This window comes from Panulirus ornatus, chromosome 3, assembly GCF_036320965.1.
Source record: "Panulirus ornatus isolate Po-2019 chromosome 3, ASM3632096v1, whole genome shotgun sequence".
Lineage (NCBI taxonomy): Eukaryota > Metazoa > Arthropoda > Malacostraca > Decapoda > Palinuridae > Panulirus > Panulirus ornatus.
In genome coordinates this window covers 1,869,684-1,889,788 of record NC_092226.1, presented here as the reverse complement: position 1 = coordinate 1,889,788, position 20,105 = coordinate 1,869,684, and the positions used below count along the sequence as shown (strand labels likewise).

The window sequence follows — 20,105 nt, the reverse complement described above, 5'->3', positions numbered from 1 at the left end:
TAAATTCTTTAACATAAATGTTGTCCTCAGCAACAATAATACTATAAAGAATATCTTTATCAGGAAGTCACCAGAAATTTCCGCAGGGTGTGTTTATAGAGTACCATGTAAAATCTGTGATCACTTTTGCGTTTGGCAGACTGGGAAGGATCTTTCTTATAGACTTCAGCAACATAGATTTAGTATACGAACAGAAAAAGATTCAATTGCCTTGTTTAATCATATAAAAATTATGATCACTGTATTGACTGGAGTAATGCCATCTCAGTTATCAATTCAAATCATGTACCATGGGAAATATCACTGAATCTTCTATTCTCAAATACACAAAGAATTTTAACATCAATATTACTTAAGGTCTATATATATTGGATGGCTTTATTGTTTATAAAATTTGTAAACAATTCTCTTTCTAGTCCACATGATAAATTTTATGACGCACATATTGCCAGACTTGAACGCACCCGATCTCCTTTAGGTAATCACTTGTTTATCAAATGGCGTCCCAGCTACGTCTTTTCGCTGTATATCAACTGACTACGTTATATTTCTTCCCTGTAGGTCACCTGAAGCTGTGATCATTACACGAAAGTGCTTTTAGGAACTCATCGTGTTTCATTTCCCTGTGGTATGAACGGAATATATATATATATATATATATATATATATATATATATATATATATATATATATATATATATATATATATATATTATCCCTGGGGATAGGGGATGAAGAATACTTCCCACGTATTCCCTGCGTGTCGTAGAAGGCGACTAAAAGGGGAGGGAGCTGGAGGCTGGAAATCCTCCCCTCTCGTTTTTTTTTTCTTTTTTTTAATTTTCCAAAAGAAGGAACAGAGGGGGGGCCAGGTGAGGATATTCCACAAAGGCCCAGTCCTCTGTTCTTAACGCTACCTCGCTAATGCGGGAAATGGCGGATAGTTTAAAAGAAAGAAAGAAATATATATATATATATATATATATATATATATATATATATATATATATATATATATATATATATATATATATATATATACATATATATATATATATATATATATATATATATATATATATATATATATATATATATATATATATATATATATATATATATATATATATATATATATATGATAATTACATGAAAGTGCACTTGGGAACTTATCGTGTTTCATTTTCCCTGTGGACTCATAGGAATATATATATATATATATATATATATATATATATATATATATATATATATATATATATATATATATATATATATATATATATATTCCACCGTGACTCTACGTATGAGGGAATTTGCACATTCACATAATGCATATTCTTTCATCAGGAATGATGATGATGATAAATGGTTTCCTTCACAAGGGAGAGCGAGCGTTCCCACGACTCCAGGGCGGCGGCTACGTCTGCCGTACGCCAGGCTCACAATGCCTCACAAGAAACATGTCCTCATAAGGAATTCCAAAACCTTACATTTCTGGTGGCGTGATTATAGTGATGTAACTGTGAAGGTCAGAGGATCATCGCTGTGGTGTGACCATCTTGGTCTGACCCACCACGGCAGGATGACCTGTGCCACGTTGACCGGAAGGGACTCGAATACTGGGTAACGACTGCAGGTGATCGACTTAAAGGTGTCAGCCACAGGGGGCCGACTGGTGGGTGTGGACCACAGGGGTTTGATTGGTGGGTACCGACTACAGGGAGCAACTGTTGGTGTAGACTGCCTGTGATCGACCAATGGGTCTAGACCCCAGGGGATTAACTAGGGGATGTCGACCTTAAGGGGGTCGAGTAGTGGGTGTAGATCACAGAGGTGGGGAGGGGTCGACCGAAGGGTGTGGACTAGAAGGGGTGTGAAGCGGTGGGTGAGATGGATGTAGGAGTGGGCAGTGGGTGAGGAACAGGAAGGCAAGGGACGCGGGCCGCGGGCTGACCCCTGCTCCCCTGTACTGTTATATCTGGGGAGTTGTGTGGCGCCGCACCGTTATCCAGGTCAGGGATAGAACATGTTCACAACCTGCTGAACAATGGGAACCCCAGGTGGATGAATGTTCCTAATCTTATGGTGATGATAACATGATACACTTTCATGATAATTCATGAGTCACTGATGGAACAAGTGTGACTATACCGTCACAGAACCTGTGACACTACTGTTTTCTGTAACAAAACTTGTGACAGGGTGGATCTTCCGTCACAGAACCCGTGACAGGGGTATTGTTCCGAAACAGAACCATGTTACAAGATGAGCGCTCCGTCCGTAACGCTTCTGCCTGACTGTAAAGATTCCTGTGTTAACTTGACTATATTTCTGACCGCTGACTCCTGCAGGCCTTCACATCTCTGGCTGAAGTCAAGTTTCTGAAGACATGCATAGAAGACTGGCAACACTGGCTGAGGTGGGCGGGGGGAAGGGCAGAGGAGGGGAACAGAGGGGAGTGAATGGGAAGGGGATGAAAGGAAGGAGAAATGGAAGGAAAGAGAGGGAGAGGAGTAGGAGGGGAGGAGGAGGGGAGTAGGAGGGAGGAGGAGGGGAACTGGTTTGGGAAAATAAGAATTTTTTGTGAGGAAGAACACGATGCTTGATTGGCTTTGTGAATCAAGGAAATGATCAAGAAAATTATAGCATCCGTGTAACCTGTTGTTGTTGTTGTTGTTGATGATGATGATCTTGTTGTTGTTGCCACCAGTTTAACATGTCTGTAAACATGAGGAGCCTCAGGTCTCCACGAGCAAGCGGCGGCCGTGCACACAGATCTGCTGTACAGAACATGTTGAGGAACTTGTGCTGAGTGAGGGTCGGCTGGGTGCGTGGGGCGGAGTGGCAGGGTTATGGCTTAGTTGAAACTCATGTCGGTATTGGCTGATGGAGGCAGCAGCAGCTCTGGTCAACGGGTCCTTAACCTCTCAGGAGAGCAGTGCAGGTCCAGAGTCATGTATGTCTGAGGTTAAAGTGGTGGAGGGGTGTAAGGGAGGTGGGGGGGGGGGGTATTCAGTACTTAGTTTGGTTGGAGATGTTGGATGTCTGGGTTCCACAGTAATTGTGTGTGTGTGTGTGTGTGTGTGTGTGTGTGTGTGTGTGTGTGTTAATGATTTTGGAGTTTGGCAGAGAAGGGATGTTGCTAAGGACGTGTCATGGATGTTGTGTGTGGTAGTACATACATACCTCATTTATCTGTGGTGGTGGGAGGGTGGGGTGAAGCATGACGCGGCAGGCATGGGGTGGATACCGATGGGTCAAACTGTGAATGTGTTGCCTTCTCTATCTGAGCGGTCCTAAGATGGAAACACCTCACTTATGTACTAGCATTTTGGCCCTAGAGCCAGACGCAGCTTCTCCTACAACTAAAGACAGTTGTGAGACCAGGATATGCTTAGAAGTTGTATGTTTTAAAAGTTTTGACTCTTTTGTAGAAGATTTAAAGTTCGTACAAAGAAATGTTCCGACAGACGTGAGGTGCACAGAACATGATATGAAAGCAAGGATCATCTCAGAACGCACATCATGTTAAGAGTACAGTGGAGCCAGACACTCGAGCAGTGGGTAAATAAGCAGTGGTCTAGCACATGAGGCATAATGGGACGTGCTTCTTTACAACTGTGTCTGCGACAGTCGAGGAAAAAACGGGTGAGATAAGAAGGACCAACCTGGAGGTGTAGGCGAGAACCAGGCCGCCCCAAAGGCATTTATTGATGGACGAGATTTTGTCGAGAATGGTGCTAGCGGACTAAGGAGAGTGGTTCTGGTGGACTGGGGAGAGTGGTTCTGGTGGACTGGGGAGAGTGGTTCTGGAGGACTGGGTAGAGTGGTTCTGGAGGACTGGAGAGAGTGGTTCTGGTGGACTAAGGAGAGTGGTTCTGGAGGACTGGGTAGAGTGGTTCTGGAGGACTGGGTAGAGTGGTTATGGAGGACTGGGTAGAGTGGTTCTGGAGGACTGGAGAGAGTGGTTCTTCGAGACTGGAGACGAACTAGTCGTTGTGGGGATGACTATTTGCTTTTTCTCTAGCGGACTGGGAGGATGTAATGCAACGACGACACAAGCGACAGCAAGATGGATTAGAGACATTTACTGCAGGTTGATGGAGACGCACATCTGTTTAAGCTGGACGGGAGGCGTTGACCACCAGTCTTGCATGTGACACAGTAAGGTTTTCCTGTTCTGAGGTCAGTGTTCAGGAAGGGCAGAGGAGCTGTGTGGAGGGAGGGATCCTGGTGGTGGGTGGGTTCATGGATAGATGCGACTACACCAGTATTTGAGGAGGCAACAGGTGAAGGATTATCTCAGGACCAGAACTGGAGGGAGAAACAGTTGAAGGACGACCTCAGCAGCAGTACTGAACGTGGGAACGGGTGAATGAAGACCACAGGGCACGTACTGGAGGAGGCTGAAGGGTAACCTCAGGACCAGAGCTGGAAGGGAGAAGGTGAAGGACGACCTCAGATGATGCCAGACCTTGACCACTCACATGACCAAGTCATGGCCGGGGATGATCATGACTGTGGCATTTATATGCCAGTGTTATCATCCTGATAAGAAATCAACGGAGACAATGTCCATTATGGCCGAGACAATGTTGATATATTGTTTACATGTGAGGTGTTGTATTCCTGGAGATACATGACGTGTGTGTGTGTGTGTGTGTGTGTGTGTGTGTGTGTGTGTGTGTGTGTGTGACAGCTGGAAACTTGAAACCTTGTACACACAGTATAGGGACCCCCAGGGAAGCACCAGGGTTGGATTTTTTCTTAATTTCGTGAACAAAGTTTATTTTAGAAGATGTAAGCTGGGAGAGTTGCAAGGTTTATCTCAAGCTAAGAGGTTATGATGCTTTCCTTCATGATATCTATAGGGTCACCCACCTGGTCTGGTGTATAGGGTCACCCACCTGGTCTGGTGTATAAGGTCACTCACCTGCTGGTGTATAGGATCATCCACCTGGCCTGGTGTACAGGGTCACCCACCTGGTTTGGTGTATAGGGTCACTCACCTGCTGGTGTATAGGGTCATCCACCTGGCCTGGTGTATGGGGTCACCCACATGGCCTGGTTTATAGGGTCACTCACCTGCTGGTGTACAGGGTCACCCACCTGGCCTGGTGTGTAGGGTCACTCACCTGCTGGCGTATAGGGTCATCCACCTAGCCTGGTGTATAGAGTCACCCACCTGGTCTGTTATATAGGGTCACTCACCTGCTGGTGTATAGGGTCATCCACCTGGCCTGATGTATAGGGTCATCCACCTGGCCTGGACACAAGGATCACCCACCTGAACGATACATTGATTGAAGTTGCCTGGATGAGGTCCGTGTGTCTGGTGGTGCGTTTGGTTCTTGGTTTTAATGAAAAAATCGCAGGCAGTTGTCCTGGCTGGAACGGTCTTCTAACCTTTTCTTTTCATCCGCTGATAGCCTCATTAATCCCCTGCTAATACGGTCCTCAGTGGTTCTTAACTCTTCACTAATGGCCACCCGGGAGTTGTATTTAATTCCCTGGTAACACGCCATGAAATAGTCTTCCACCTTTTCGTAATGGTTCTTCACACGCAAGTTAGCGGCTCGGGAAAGTCAGGAGACGATCATGTACACCCAACGCCGTCTAGTTTATCACCCCCTTTGTTTACATTAAGTACCTGTCACGTGACCGCTCGAGCGAGGACGCCATTGGACGGTGTCAAAGTTTTTGCTGACATACGGCCACACGGCTCTGCCCCAGCACGGTCAAGGTGGACGCTTGGTTCCCTTGGAAAACGTCTTATTAATGTTAGCTCAGCGATGTTGTAGTAAACGTAATATGGTTTTAAGTGTGCAGACTTATTTACCTATACTCCGACGTCATGGCTGAGGCGGCCAGCCGTGTGTGTGTGTGTGTGTGTGCGTGTGTGTGTGTGTGCGTGTGTGTGTGTGTGTGTGATAACCTGTACGAGAAGTTTGGACTCGTTCCACCAAAACAATGTCCTTTAAACCGAAGGAAGAAAATTTGGTTTTCTTCATCAGATAGTTTTAAAACCTTTGTTCCACTGTTTCCCCTTTTGTTGGGGAAAAAATAAAACATTTCAGGTTTAATTACTTGCTGGAAACCCTGTCGGCATGTGTTGCTTTGACTCTCCTGGGACACCTCAACCTTCTGTAACCATGATCAAGACATTCCTGGAAATGAAAGAATCATTTCAACGATCAAATTTTACCAGGAGACGCCAGGAGCTTTGATGTCCGTAATGAAAGACAAGAGAAAAAGGCTTCGGAGTCTACTTTTACACAATGACGTGCAAGAATTAACCGGCATATCACAGCTGGGCCAAGTGTACCTTCTCCTTCACTCCTAGATTTTTCGTTTCATTTTAAGTGTTGCTTATCATTACCCACAGGTATAAAGTCTAAGAGAGAATCAATTTTCTATTTGACATATCATTTAGCACAGCTCCTGGGGACATTTAGCACAGCCCCTGGGGACATGACTGTGATGATAACACAGCAGCTGCAGGTCAACAGGTAGCACATTGTGCTGGTCATCAAGTTGTTAGATATTGATCAGTGAGTCTGGAGGGATGTCCACGTCTCCTAGAACGTTGTCTCGAAGAACATTAACTGTCTATGGAATCTTGTCTTTGCTGCAGGCTACAGTAAACCTATAGTCTCCCCTTCCCTTCAAGTCGCCCCTTCCCATTTCCTTCATGTACATATCGTCTCTGCCAACGTCAATGTGTAACATTTAGCTCGTGTTGATCCCTCTTTATCAATTTGTTTAATGCTCGCGATAGTCGGTAGTTGATGTCATATTCGTAGAATTTACTTTGCTATCAAATTATTTTGTTAGTTTTTCACAGCGCGTGTAACAGATTATCACTGAGCGATAGAGGCAAAACACGAAACATTATGAAAACAGAGTCACACGTTTTACCGCGTCTTCACAAACATCTTTGTTATCTGATAATTAAAATTCTTTAGAGCACCGCATTACTAACTGGTAACTAACTGGAATATTTAAATGTCTTGCACCACAGAGGAAAACGAGATGATCTCCACAACACACACACACACACACACACACACACACACACACACACACACACACACACATGGTAGAGGAGGGTATAGGAAAAACAGAGATAAAGCCAGACTCAGGGAAGAGTAGTGCTCGTGGTAGCACGCACAACTGGCCATTACTGTGAGAACCTGGGGAGGTCAGCAGACAAGATGCGGGTCATGGTGGCTGAGGTTGTGGGAGACAGTCACTGCAGGAGCAGAAAAGTGGGTATATTGAGCTTCTTCTACAGAGGTAAGGTCACAGAGAGAGAGAGAGAGAGGTAGCGTGGGGCAGTAAACCATGAGATGATGCGTTTAATAAAGTGAGAAAACTAGAGCTTCGTGATGGAGTGTAAAGATACAGGCGGCGATACGGTCAGTCAACATTTGAAAGATACAAGAAAACAAAATTGTGTACAGCACGACAAGACAAGAAGACCAGAGAAACCTTGAACAGAATATAATGCACAAGGCAGGATATGTAATGCACAAGACAGGATATGTAATGCACAAAGCGGGAAAAATTCAATAACTTTTCCAGGAATTCATTGAGTAAATTGTCAGTTATGGATCAGGTGATCAATTTGTAGATTGGAAGTGATAAGTTGCAGATGGATGAGTGAAGGATGTGAGAGGAAGTGGATGACAAGTTCAAGATTGTTATCACGGTGGAAGACATCATAGCTCTAACACTACTGACACAGAACCGGGAGCAGGTCTACATAAACAGTGAAATATCTAGAAGAGACATAACCTAAATAACAAAAGGTTTGAACCCATGTAAAGCTCATAGTCATATGTGCTGGAGAAGTGTGCAGATAGTTTAGACGAGCCACTGGAAATGTCTTGAAGACGTGGCTGGAGGAAGGTAGAGTGCCTGGGGAGTGGAAGAATGCAAATATCATACCTTATGTAAACATAAGAAGGCAGACCGGAAAGTAGCGCTATACTAAGGACGACTGTGGTCTGTACAAAAAGGAAAAAGATAATCAGAGGGGAAATAGATGACCACTTGCGTAGGAGACACTGCCAAAGTCAGAGACAACACTGACTCAAGGAAAGTGGGTCGTGTGTAGCGAACCACTGTTTCTGTAAGAGTGAACTGCGTTGTACGTACACAGGAGAGGTTAGGAGGACTGTGTGTATGTGGATCACCTGAGAGAATCTGACGCTATGATGCATGAGAGGTCGGTAGAGAAGGTGGATCATCATGGAGCAAGGATGGCCAAACATCTCACAGGAAGAGAACAGAGGACGCCCGTCAGAGGAAGAGAACAGAGGACGCCCGTCAGAGGAAGAGAACAGAGGACACCCGTCAGAGGAAGAGAACAGAGGACACCCGTCAGAGGAAGAGAACAGAGGACGCCCGTCAGAGGAACCTTCTCGATATGGAAATGGATCGCCAGTGTGGTGTCGCAGGATTTTGTCCCGGACATATTGCTCTCCTTGATTTATGTAAATCTCTTTCCAGAGGATTTAGATTTCTACCTAGTATGCTTGAGGGTGATGCCGGGTCATGATGGAGGTATAAAGTGAGGAGGATTGCAGAGACTTAAAGGGGACCCAGTCCGATATATGTCTGATGAAATTCAACCTGAGTAAATGTAAAGTGATGAGGACGGGACACGGTGAAAGAAAGGCCTCTATATTGGTATTATGAAGCAAGATATAAGCTGCAGGAATATGTGTGTGAGAGGGACTTAGAGTGGACATTGTACTCAACCTTTAACCCGGTTCCCACCTTAGGGGAATATCAAAAGAGACAAATTGTCTACTGGCAACTATCAGAACATGTATAAAACATGTATTCAGTAATTTTTCACATCCTATATAGAGCCAAGAATAGACTGCGTTCCTCATGGTTGATCATCGCAACTAAAGAAATATAAAGATCTAACAAACACGATCAAGAGGAAGGTGACAAAAATGATACCAGAATTATGATATGACTTACTGTGAGAGTTGTGAGGCTGCTGTGTGTCCATCATGGAAGAACAAAAAGTAAGAGGTAACTCGATCATATCTTTTCAACTTTTAAAGCAGTCTGATTACGTCAACAGTGAACACTTCCTCGCAAGATGCAAGGAAGGAGTATTGGAATGTCTATATAGTGCCATTATACGAAGGTATCGGACACACAGGTGAACTGCGAATTACGAAGGTTGAATGTCCCTGGTCAGGTGTGTTGGAAAACAGTAGAGCATCAGACTGGGGAGGAACATTGTGGATTCAGGAGAGGGAGAGGATGTGTGGATAAGATGTTGGCTTTAAAGATTTCGTGTGAGAAATACTTAGTGAAACAGAAGAATTTGTGTGTGGTATTTATTGATCTGGAAAATAGGTATGATAAGAGTTGATGGAGATGCTTTGTGGAACGTGCTATGAATATATGGTTTGGGAGGATAGCAATTAGAGGCAGTAAGGAGTTTTTACCGAGATGGTAAGGCGAGCGCGCAGGTAGTTAGAGTAGAAGGTGAGCAGTTCCAGGCGAAAGGTCTGCGGTAGGGATGTATGATGTCACCATGGCTGTCTAATCTGCCTATGGGGAGAAAAGTGAATGCGAGTGTCTTCGTGAGAGGGAGAGTTCTACAGTATGCTGGGGGTGGGGTGGCCATGGGCGATGGGTCGCTTGCTGTTTGCATATAATATGAATCTGTTGGCAGATTCAAGCGAGAAACTACTAAAACTGGCGATAGATTTGAAAGAGTGTTTGAGAGGAGAAAGGTGAGAGTAAATGTGATCAAGATTCAGGTTATGAGTTCATCAGATTTGACGGCGAGAGAGAGTTTGATCTGAATGTGAGTTTGAATGTGAAGAAGCTGGAGGAAATGGTGTGTTCCATACACCTGGCAGTGGACACAGCAGATTATGGAACTATGGGATCTTAAGTGAATTACAGGGTGGGATGGGGGGGGGGGGTTCATGTTCTGGGTGCGATGAGGAATGTGTGGAGAGGCAGGTCACTGTCCGTGAGGGCAAAGATGGTCATATTTGATGGTACAGCAGTCCCGACGGTGATGTATGGATGTAAGTCTAGATTCAAAGGAACGGTAGAGGGTGGATGTGCCGGAAATGAAGTGTGTGAGGACAACATGTGGTGTGTGTGGTGTGTTGTGTATGTGAAGAATGCCACTGGGAGACAGAGGTACGGTGGTAAGCTGAGCATGGCTGAGGGATCTGAAGAGGATGTGCTGAGATGGTTTGAGATAATGTGTGACGTGATACTAAGAGGATGATATGCACCAGAAATGTTTGGAGCAAGGGAGAGGGGGGCACCGAGAAGGAGGTGGAAGGATAGAATGAAAGATGTCTTGAGTTATCGGGTCCTGAACATGCAGGGAGGTATGAAGCATGCAAAGGGTAGAGGGAATTAAAACGATGTGGTATATAGGGGTCGACATGCTGTCAATGGGCTCAAAGGACATATGAAGTCGCCAGGGGAAACCAAGGAAAAATTTTGGGTTTTGCTGTGGACAGTGAGCTTTGGTTTCTGTGCATTATGCGGTACTGCTAGTGAGTGGGCGAAGGCAAATGAAACCGTTTTTCGTGAGTTCCTGCTGGTTCCTCGCTATGTAAGAAACAGTAAACAGGTTTTAGAATGATTACTTTAATGACGTGTTTATATGTTTCTGGATATCATGTAGCCCTGCAATGTTACTTTTGATATAAAAATTGTATAAAAAGAAAGTCAAGACTCATCATATTATATCGTTAATGATATAGAAGAAGATATCATTGTTTCCAGCACTTTGTACCTAAACCATTATCTGCACCTCCCATGTCTGTACAGCTCCTGCTGCAGTGATACGAGAATGAGAATAACAGCCATAACCCAGGAGACAGACACCAGTGAAACGGAAAAAAGTTGAGCTTGACAAGAGATAATTTCCACAGAGACATTTTCACGTCGTCAAGTTAATTTACAAATCTAACATCATCACATCTCTTAGTTTCCTGAGCACGTATTCCTACTGTAAGTTCCAGACTGACAGCTCATTTTCTAGTGGAATAATTCCAATCTTTTTCCCACAGTTACCTCACGAGGATCTGGCCTAACATTTTGCTATGATTAGCTTGACGGGAGAGAAATGTGAAGTTACCAGAACCATTGTCTCTCCTCACGTTTCACTTAAAGCCAAGTAACAGGGAAAAATTTGTCCTGTTTCGTGATGTATCATCATGTGAGGATGAAGACCATTGGTGAGTTAACTGTTAGGGTTTACAGCAATGTTGGTCATGATTTACAAGGTTGCTCGTACTGATTTATAGGTATGCGGGTGGTGATTTACAGTGATGTCACTGATGATTTACAATGAAGTTAGTGATGATATAGAGAGATATTGGTGATGATATAGAGAGATGTTAGTGATGATATAGAGAGATGTTGGTGATGATATAGAGAGATGTTAGTGATGATATAGAGAGATGTTGGTGATGATATAGAGAGATGTTAGTGATGATATAGAGAGATGTTAGTGATGATATAGAGAGATGTTAGTGATGATATAGAGAGATGTTAGTGATGATTTACGATAGTGTTGATGACAATCAGAATGTATCACCTGAACAACCAATACAACGTAGGTCATCATAGTTAAGATCTGTGCTAGTTGATGACACCTACTCTGCCAAACTTTATGACAATAAACAAAGACTTTTAGTGGTGTCTAACTTTATACTTTCCACTGTTGATATTGTGTAGTACGACCACCAGGGGGCAGCGTCCTGGGTGCCTGGGCCGGGGATCAAACCCTGGTCTTCCTGGCTGCTGGCAGGCGTAGGCCAGCCAGGTTGTGGTAAGGCGTGACGGGCTGTTACGTGTTTGCTGTGACCGTGACGGAGGTTCGCTCTTGTAAAGTTTCAATAAAGATTTAACATGTAATTTTACAATTCCTAGTTCTGTCTTATATAGTCTGTCACTCTCATTGCTATAACGGTATTTAATTATCATTATTACTGTTATTATCATTAACATTGTTATCATTATTATTATTACTACTACTACTACTACTACTACTACTACTACTACTACTACTACTACTACTACTACTACGGTTATTATCATCATTATCATTATTATTATTATAATTATCATTATCATTATTATCATTACTATTATCATTATCATTATTATCATTATTATTATTATTACTATCATTGTTATCATTATCATTATTATTATCATTATTGCTATCATTATCGTTATCATTATTATCATTATTATTATGATTATTATCATTATCTTTTCTTCTTTTCTTTTAAACTATTCGCCATTTCCCGCGTTAGCGAGGTAGCGTTAAGAACAGAGGAGTGGGCCTTTGAGGGAATACCCTCACCTGGCCCAATTCTCTGTTCCTTCTTTTGGAAAATTAAAAAAAAAAAAAATCATTATCATTATCATTATTATCATTATTATTATTATGATTATTATTATTGTTATTATTGTTATTATCTTTATTATCATTATTATTATTATTATTATCATTATTATTATTATTATTATTATTATTATTATCATTATCATTATTATTATTATTATTATCATTATCATTATGATTATCGTTATCATAATTATCATTATCATTATAATTATTATCATCATTATTATCATTATTACCATTATCATTATTATTACTGTTACTATCATTACTATTATCATTATTATCAGTTTTATTATCACTATTATTATTATTATTATTATTATTATTATTATTATTATTATTATTATTATTATCATTATTATTATTATTATTATCATCATTATTATTATTAGTATTATCATCATTGTTATCATCATTATTATCATTGTTATCTTTATTATCATTATTATTGTTATTATTATCATTATCATTACTGATAATGAAATGTTCATCATTATTGTTATCATTATCATTACTGATAATGAAATGTTCATCATTATTGTTATCATTATTATTACTGATAATGAAATGTTCATCATTATTGTTATCATTATCATTACTGATAATGAAATGTTCATCATTATTGTTATCATTATTATTACTGATAATGAAATGTTCATCATTATTGTTATCATTATCATCATGACAGCCAGTGGGGTTGGTGTTCGTGTGTTCCTGGCGCTACCTCAGATGAACATTTCAGTATTCATCCCCAAACAGTTGAGAACAGGTAACATTCGTGTACACAATACCATCATGAGGGCACACACGGCTGGACTACATTACTTTTGCTGAAATGTTATGACTCAAAGTCATCAAAAAGGGATGCGAACCCTGAGTATTTGTTAACCATACGAAGGGTAATACCTTCCTGTTATCAAAAGGTCCCTCCCAGGCTGGGACTCCGATGATGGAGTCTCGTGTACGTATCATGTGTGAAGTTCTTGGTATATACAGCTGTTGTTAACACACGAGACCCAGGTATGCAGGTGTTGTTAACACACACCAAGACCCAGATATACAGGTGTTGTTAACACACAACAAGACCCAGGTATACAGGTGTTGTTAACACACAACAAGATCCAGGTATACAGGTGTTGTTAACACACACCAAGACACAGGTATACAGGTGTTGTTAACACACAACAAGACACAGGTATGCAGGTGTTGTTAACACACAACAAGACCCAGGTATGCAGCTGTTGTTAACACACGAGACCCAGGTATGCAGGTGTTGTTAACACACAACAAGACCCAGGTATGCAGGTGTTGCTAACACACAACAAGACCCAGGTATGCAGGTGTTGTTAACACACAACAAGACCCAGGTATGCAGGTGTTGTTAACACACAACAAGACCCAGGTATACAGGTGTTGTTAACACACAACAAGACCCAGGTATGCAGGTGTTGTTAACACACAACAAGACCCAGGTATACAGCTGTCGTTAACACACAACAAGACCCAGGTATGCAGGTGTTGTTAACACACAACAAGACCCAGGTATGCAGGTGTTGTTAACACACGAGACCCAGGTATGCAGGTGTTGTTAACACACAACAAGACCCAGGTATGCAGGTGTTGTTAACACACGAGACCCAGGTATGCAGGTGTTGTTAACACACAACAAGACCCAGGTATGCAGGTGTTGTTAACACACAACAAGACCCAGGTATGCAGGTGTTGTTAACACACAACAAGACCCAGGTATACAGGTGTTGTTAACACACAACAAGACCCAGGTATGCAGGTGTTGTTAACACACAACAAGACCCAGGTATACAGCTGTCGTTAACACACAACAAGACCCAGGTATGCAGGTGTTGTTAACACACAACAAGACCCAGGTATGCAGGTGTTGTTAACACACAACAAGACCCAGGTATGCAGGTGTTGTTAACACACAACAAGACCCAGGTATGCAGGTGTTGTTAACACACAACAAGACCCAGGTATGCAGGTGTTGTTAACACACGAGACCCAGGTATGCAGGTGTTGTTAACACACAACAAGACCCAGGTATGCAGGTGTTGTTAACACACGAGACCCAGGTATACAGGTGTTGTTAACACACAACAAGACCCAGGTATGCAGGTGTTGTTAACACACAACAAGACCCAGGTATGCAGGTGTTGTTAACACACAACAAGATCCAGGTATACAGGTGTTGTTAACACACACCAAGACACAGGTATACAGGTGTTGTTAACACACAACAAGATCCAGGTATACAGGTGTTGTTAACACACACCAAGACATAGGTATACAGGTGTTGTTAACACACAACAAGATCCAGGTATACAGGTGTTGTTAACACACACCAAGACACAGGTATACAGGTGTTGTTAACACACAACAAGATCCAGGTATACAGGTGTTGTTAACACACACCAAGACACAGGTATACAGGTGTTGTTAACACACAACAAGACCCAGGTATACAGGTGTTGTTAACACACAACAAGACACAGGTATGCAGGTGTTGTTAACACACAACAAGACCCAGGTATGCAGGTGTTGTTAACACACACCAAGACCCAGGTATGCAGGTGTTGTTAACACACAACAAGACCCAGGTATGCAGGTGTTGTTAACACACAACAAGACCCAGGTATACAGGTGTTGTTAACACACAACAAGACCCAGGTATGCAGGTGTTGTTAACACACAACAAGACCCAGGTATGCAGGTGTTGTTAACACACAACAAGACCCAGGTATACAGGTGTTGTTAACACACAACAAGACACAGGTATGCAGGTGTTGTTAACACACAACAAGACCCAGGTATGCAGGTGTTGTTAACACACAACAAGACACAGGTATGCAGGTGTTGTTAACACACAACAAGACCCAGGTATACAGGTGTTGTTAACACACACCAAGACCCAGGTATGCAGGTGTTGTTAACACACAACAAGACCCAGGTATGCAGGTGTTGTTAACACACACCAAGACCCAGGTATGCAGGTGTTGTTAACACACAACAAGACCCAGGTATGCAGGTGTTGTTAACACACAACAAGACCCAGGTATACAGGTGTTGTTAACACACAACAAGACACAGGTATGCAGGTGTTGTTAACACACAACAAGACCCAGGTATGCAGGTGTTGTTAACACACAACAAGACCCAGGTATGCAGGTGTTGTTAACACACAACAAGACCCAGGTATACAGGTGTTGTTAACACACAACAAGACACAGGTATGCAGGTGTTGTTAGCACACAACAAGACCCAGGTATGCAGGTGTTGTTAACACACAACAAGACCCAGGTATGCAGGTGTTGTTAACACACAACAAGACCCAGGTATGCAGGTGTTGTTAACACACAACAAGACCCAGGTATACAGGTGTTGTTAACACACAACAAGACCCAGGTATATAAGTGTTGTTATCATTTTTCATCGAGCAGATAGATCTCATCTCCTCCCAGTGTGGAGTAATGCTCACGTGTCAGGTGTAGGTCATCCTCCCCCTCTGTATTAGCGCGTCGCTTCGAAAATCTTTCGAGTCGTTGACTCTGGCAGCATGCTCAGTGCGTTGCTGCCGCTCTCTCTCTCTCTTATACAGGTGTTATTGTGGCCACTGTCTGCGTGAGTCCCTGACGCTAAGGCTTGGACCATTTGCACGCGTCTGGCTGCTGCTTCCCATAGTTTCTGTACTGAGACCGGCTACACGAAGCTCGACCGTTATGAATTCCATTGCTTCATTCGTCTTCCATCTTACTATATCATTTCTATCTTTCAGAGTCAACTGTAGACACTTCGCTGGACCAGCCATTAATTTCCTCACTTTGTCTTGTATTCTCCTGTCCCTCCACCTGAGGTGGCCAACGCTGGGCCGTGTGTTGGCCCGCACACTCTGGCTGGCTGCCACACAACAAACAAATGGTCTGAGATCCGGCATCTTTGTAAACGTTTGATCACCGGACACAAGCGTCTCTATCACTGCCATACATCAGTCCATAATGCTGGACTGTTGTCATTGTTCCATCATCAACAAAGCTTATCTTCGGTGGGGGTCGAACTCGAGGCCCCTGATTCATCCTGACCAACTGATCGTTAACATGGCTGCTACATCCCAAGTGTTTACACTCACAACGAACGACTACCAACCTGACGGCCGGCCACCGCTCACTCAGTCCTGCCACCGTCCTCACCAGTGTGGCAGTGTGCTTCCTCTGAATATAATGTCATCCCAGTATGACTCTGGCGCTCTACCAGCTTCATGTAACCAGTTCCACTGTACCCGCCCCAGCTACACCAGCTACACCAGAGCTACTGAGTCCCGATACCTCTCCTTGGCCATATATCCCGTGTGTCCCGCGACTCCCTGGCCTTTGTGTCCCGTGACTCCCTGGCCTTATATCCCGTGACTCCCTCGTCTCGTGTCCCGTGACTCCCTGGCCGTGTTTCCCGTGACTCCCTCGCCTTGTGTCCCGTGACTACTTCTTCATATTGTATGATAACCAAGACCGTATCCTCCTGTGCAACAAGTACGAGAAATGTGATCGATTATGTTAGTTGACACCACCAGAGCCAGCCAGTGGTTGACATCACCAGAGCTAGCCAGTGGTTGACACCACCTGAGCCAGCCAGTGGTTGACACCACCTGAGCTAGCCAGTGGTTGACACCACCTGAGCTAGCCAGTGGTTGACACCACCTGAGCTAGCCAGTGGTTGACACCACCAGAGCCAGCCAGTGGTTGACACCACCAGAGCCAGCCAGTGGTTGACACCACCAGAGCCAGCCAGTGGTTGACACCACCAGAGCCAGCCAGTGGTTGACACCACCTGAGCTAGCCAGTGGTTGACACCACCTGAGCTAGCCAGTGGTTGACACCACCAGAGTCAGCCAGTGGTTGACACCACCAGAGCCAGCCAGTGGTTGACACCACCTGAGCTAGCCAGTGGTTGACACCACCTGAGCCAGCCAGTGGTTGACACCACCAGAGCCAGCCAGTGGTTGAAACCACCTGAGCTAGCCAGTGGTTGACACCACCAGAGCCAGCCAGTGGTTGACACCACCTGAGCCAGCCAGTGGTTGACACCACCAGAGCCAGCCAGTGGTTGACACCACCAGAGCCAGCCAGTGGTTGACACCACCAGAGCCAGCCAGTGGTTGACACCACCAGAGCCAGCCAGTGGTTGACACCACCAGAGCCAGCCAGTGGTTGACACCACCAGAGCCAGCCAGTGGTTGACACCACCAGAGCCAGCCAGTGGTTGACACCACCAGAGCCAGCCAGTGGTTGACACCACCAGAGCCAGCCAGTGGTTGACACCACCAGAGCCAGCCAGTGGTTGACACCACCAGAGCCAGCCAGTGGTTGACACCACCAGAGCCAGCCAGTGGTTGACACCACCAGAGCCAGCCAGTGGTTGACACCACCAGAGCCAGCCAGTGGTTGACACCACCAGAGCCAGCCAGTGGTTGACACCACCAGAGCCAGCCAGTGGTTGACACCACCAGAGCCAGCCAGTGGTTGACACCACCAGAGCCAGCCAGTGGTTGACACCACCAGAGCCAGCCAGTGGTTGACACCACCAGAGCCAGCCAGTGGTTGACACCACCAGAGCCAGCCAGTGGTTGACACCACCAGAGCCAGCCAGTGGTTGACACCACCAGAGCCAGCCAGTGGCCGGGTCGGCAGCTTAGCACCGACTGGTGTGTTGCAGTGTTGAGGAGCGTCTCTGGTCGGGCCTGGCCAGATCCCATGTCATCGTCGGGAATTTTAAATTCAATTTTCCACCTTATGTATCCTAGTTTTCCTCTATACATCTTATCAGTACTGCTAGATAACCTCGTGTGGTACAAGTGATAAATTAAAGATGAAGTAGATAACACTACTACGAGTGTGGGTAAAGTGTGGAGGTGGTGGTGGTGTGTGGAGGTGGTGGTGGTGTGTGGCAAGTGTGGCGGACGAACCTCCCGACCGCTAGCTTCCTTCTTGGGGTGAATGGCCCGTGCGTGACACCAGCCGCTCATCACAGAGGCCATCCTAAAGCCTAACATAGCGGGAAAACCAACCTTAAGTGTGCTCACGACTTCTCACATGTCTTCACTGGCGCTAAAGGCGAAAACTGACTAACTACCTGTTACAGAATCGCCCCAGAAGCCGAGCGTCATCGGTAGCGGTATGCACGCCCAGTGTCTTTAGACCTGCGAGTTCTCTGGGACCATCTTCATTTGCAGACGTTAGTACGAAAATCCAGAATCAATCCAGTATAAATGCGCCTCTAAGAACAGCAAGCTATACACGACACTTAAGGTCTAAAATACCTTCAGTCATCCGTGTGAGAGCAACCTTACGACTTGAAACCTTACCTTAGAAATCAAGTTCAAGTATTGGTGAGTTCCGAGGATGAAGGGCGTGGAAGTTTGCTAGACGCTATGGGCAGTAGGTGGTGTGTTGTGCCCTTGTGGCTGGTAGTCACGCAGAAGGAGGAGGGGTTGTGGCTAGGGCGTGAGTTCGTTCGTCAGTTGGTGGAGGGGGGGCGGTGCAGGAGACGTTATGAGGCACAGACCTGAGGCGGTGGTTCCCAGTTGAGTGTGCAGTGCCGGGCTGGAAGGAACTGGAAGGCAGGCACACACTCCCAAGCCTCACTGACAGTGCTTCCCTTGTAACCTTCCTGCACCTGTTCCTCCCCACTGGCAGTGACAAGAACAGTGACTCGTGTGAGAGACAGTGCCAAGACAGTGTCGGTGACCAGTGCCAAGTGTCAAGCTATCTGAGAGGTAAGAAGACAGTGACGATCGTTTGGGATGCAGTTACCAATCTATTTTACCGGAGACAGTACGGGTAATGTGGTGACTGCGATGCGCCATAAACTAGTGATCGTATCTCCCTCCCCTCTCCACCCTCCAGACGGACTCCCACATCCCCTCGTATTACCTCACGACATAACTGATCACTGCGAATTCCTCGTCTCTTTAGGTCAATATCTGATAGAGAAAGATATGTTTCATCACTTCATCCCACATTTACTTCACAAAAATTTGGTTATATACGGAAATATCTGTATTGGTATCGTTGACCTTCATCATGTAACCAGAGTGTTCCCGCCATCTTCCCAACTACCTTATAGATGTAGGTAAAGTCTTTTCCCTTATTTTGGCGAGGTCATTTGGCCCTTCCCTCACCCCTTGTAATATATATATATATATATATATATATATATATATATATATATATATATATATATATATATATATATATTACTGGTGTTTCCGGAGTGCACCTGCCAGTGGTAACACCACGAGAAAGTCACCGTCGTCTGGGCTATGTGATCGTCAGTGGACGGAAAGGAGTACAGAATCGTCAAGGAACTTCCCGTCCCTAACACAGGACACTTTAATTTGCTTCCGGGTGGAGTGCAGCCTCACAGCTGTGGTAGTCCCATAAGAGAGATTTGATGCGGCGCGGAGCCCGACCCTCCAATGTGGCTCTAGCGCGAAACTTGTTTTCCTAATGTGTACGTCAGGCACAGATCCTCATGATCACAGAGACGCTGGACTCACTCACACTTCCACCATTACGTTGGGAAATGTCTGGTAATCTCGTATCAACAGGTTGGTTCGTTCGTTGGCATCTGTGGGAACGCAGGCCAGAAAACCGCACGAAAACAGGTTTGT

At 44.5% G+C, this 20,105-nt stretch overlaps 1 protein-coding gene across 1 annotated transcript in view; it reads left to right on the top strand.

Annotated features, from left to right (window-relative positions):
- The first annotated feature begins 19,017 nt into the window (after nt 1-19,017).
- Nucleotides 19,018-20,105, top strand: part of LOC139763940 (uncharacterized) — a 53,488-nt gene continuing 52,400 nt past the window's right edge. Inside the window, exon 1 of the mRNA XM_071690419.1 lies at nt 19,018-19,208. The gene's annotated coding sequence lies outside the window, so the exon portion shown is untranslated. The remainder of the gene's footprint in view (nt 19,209-20,105) is intronic.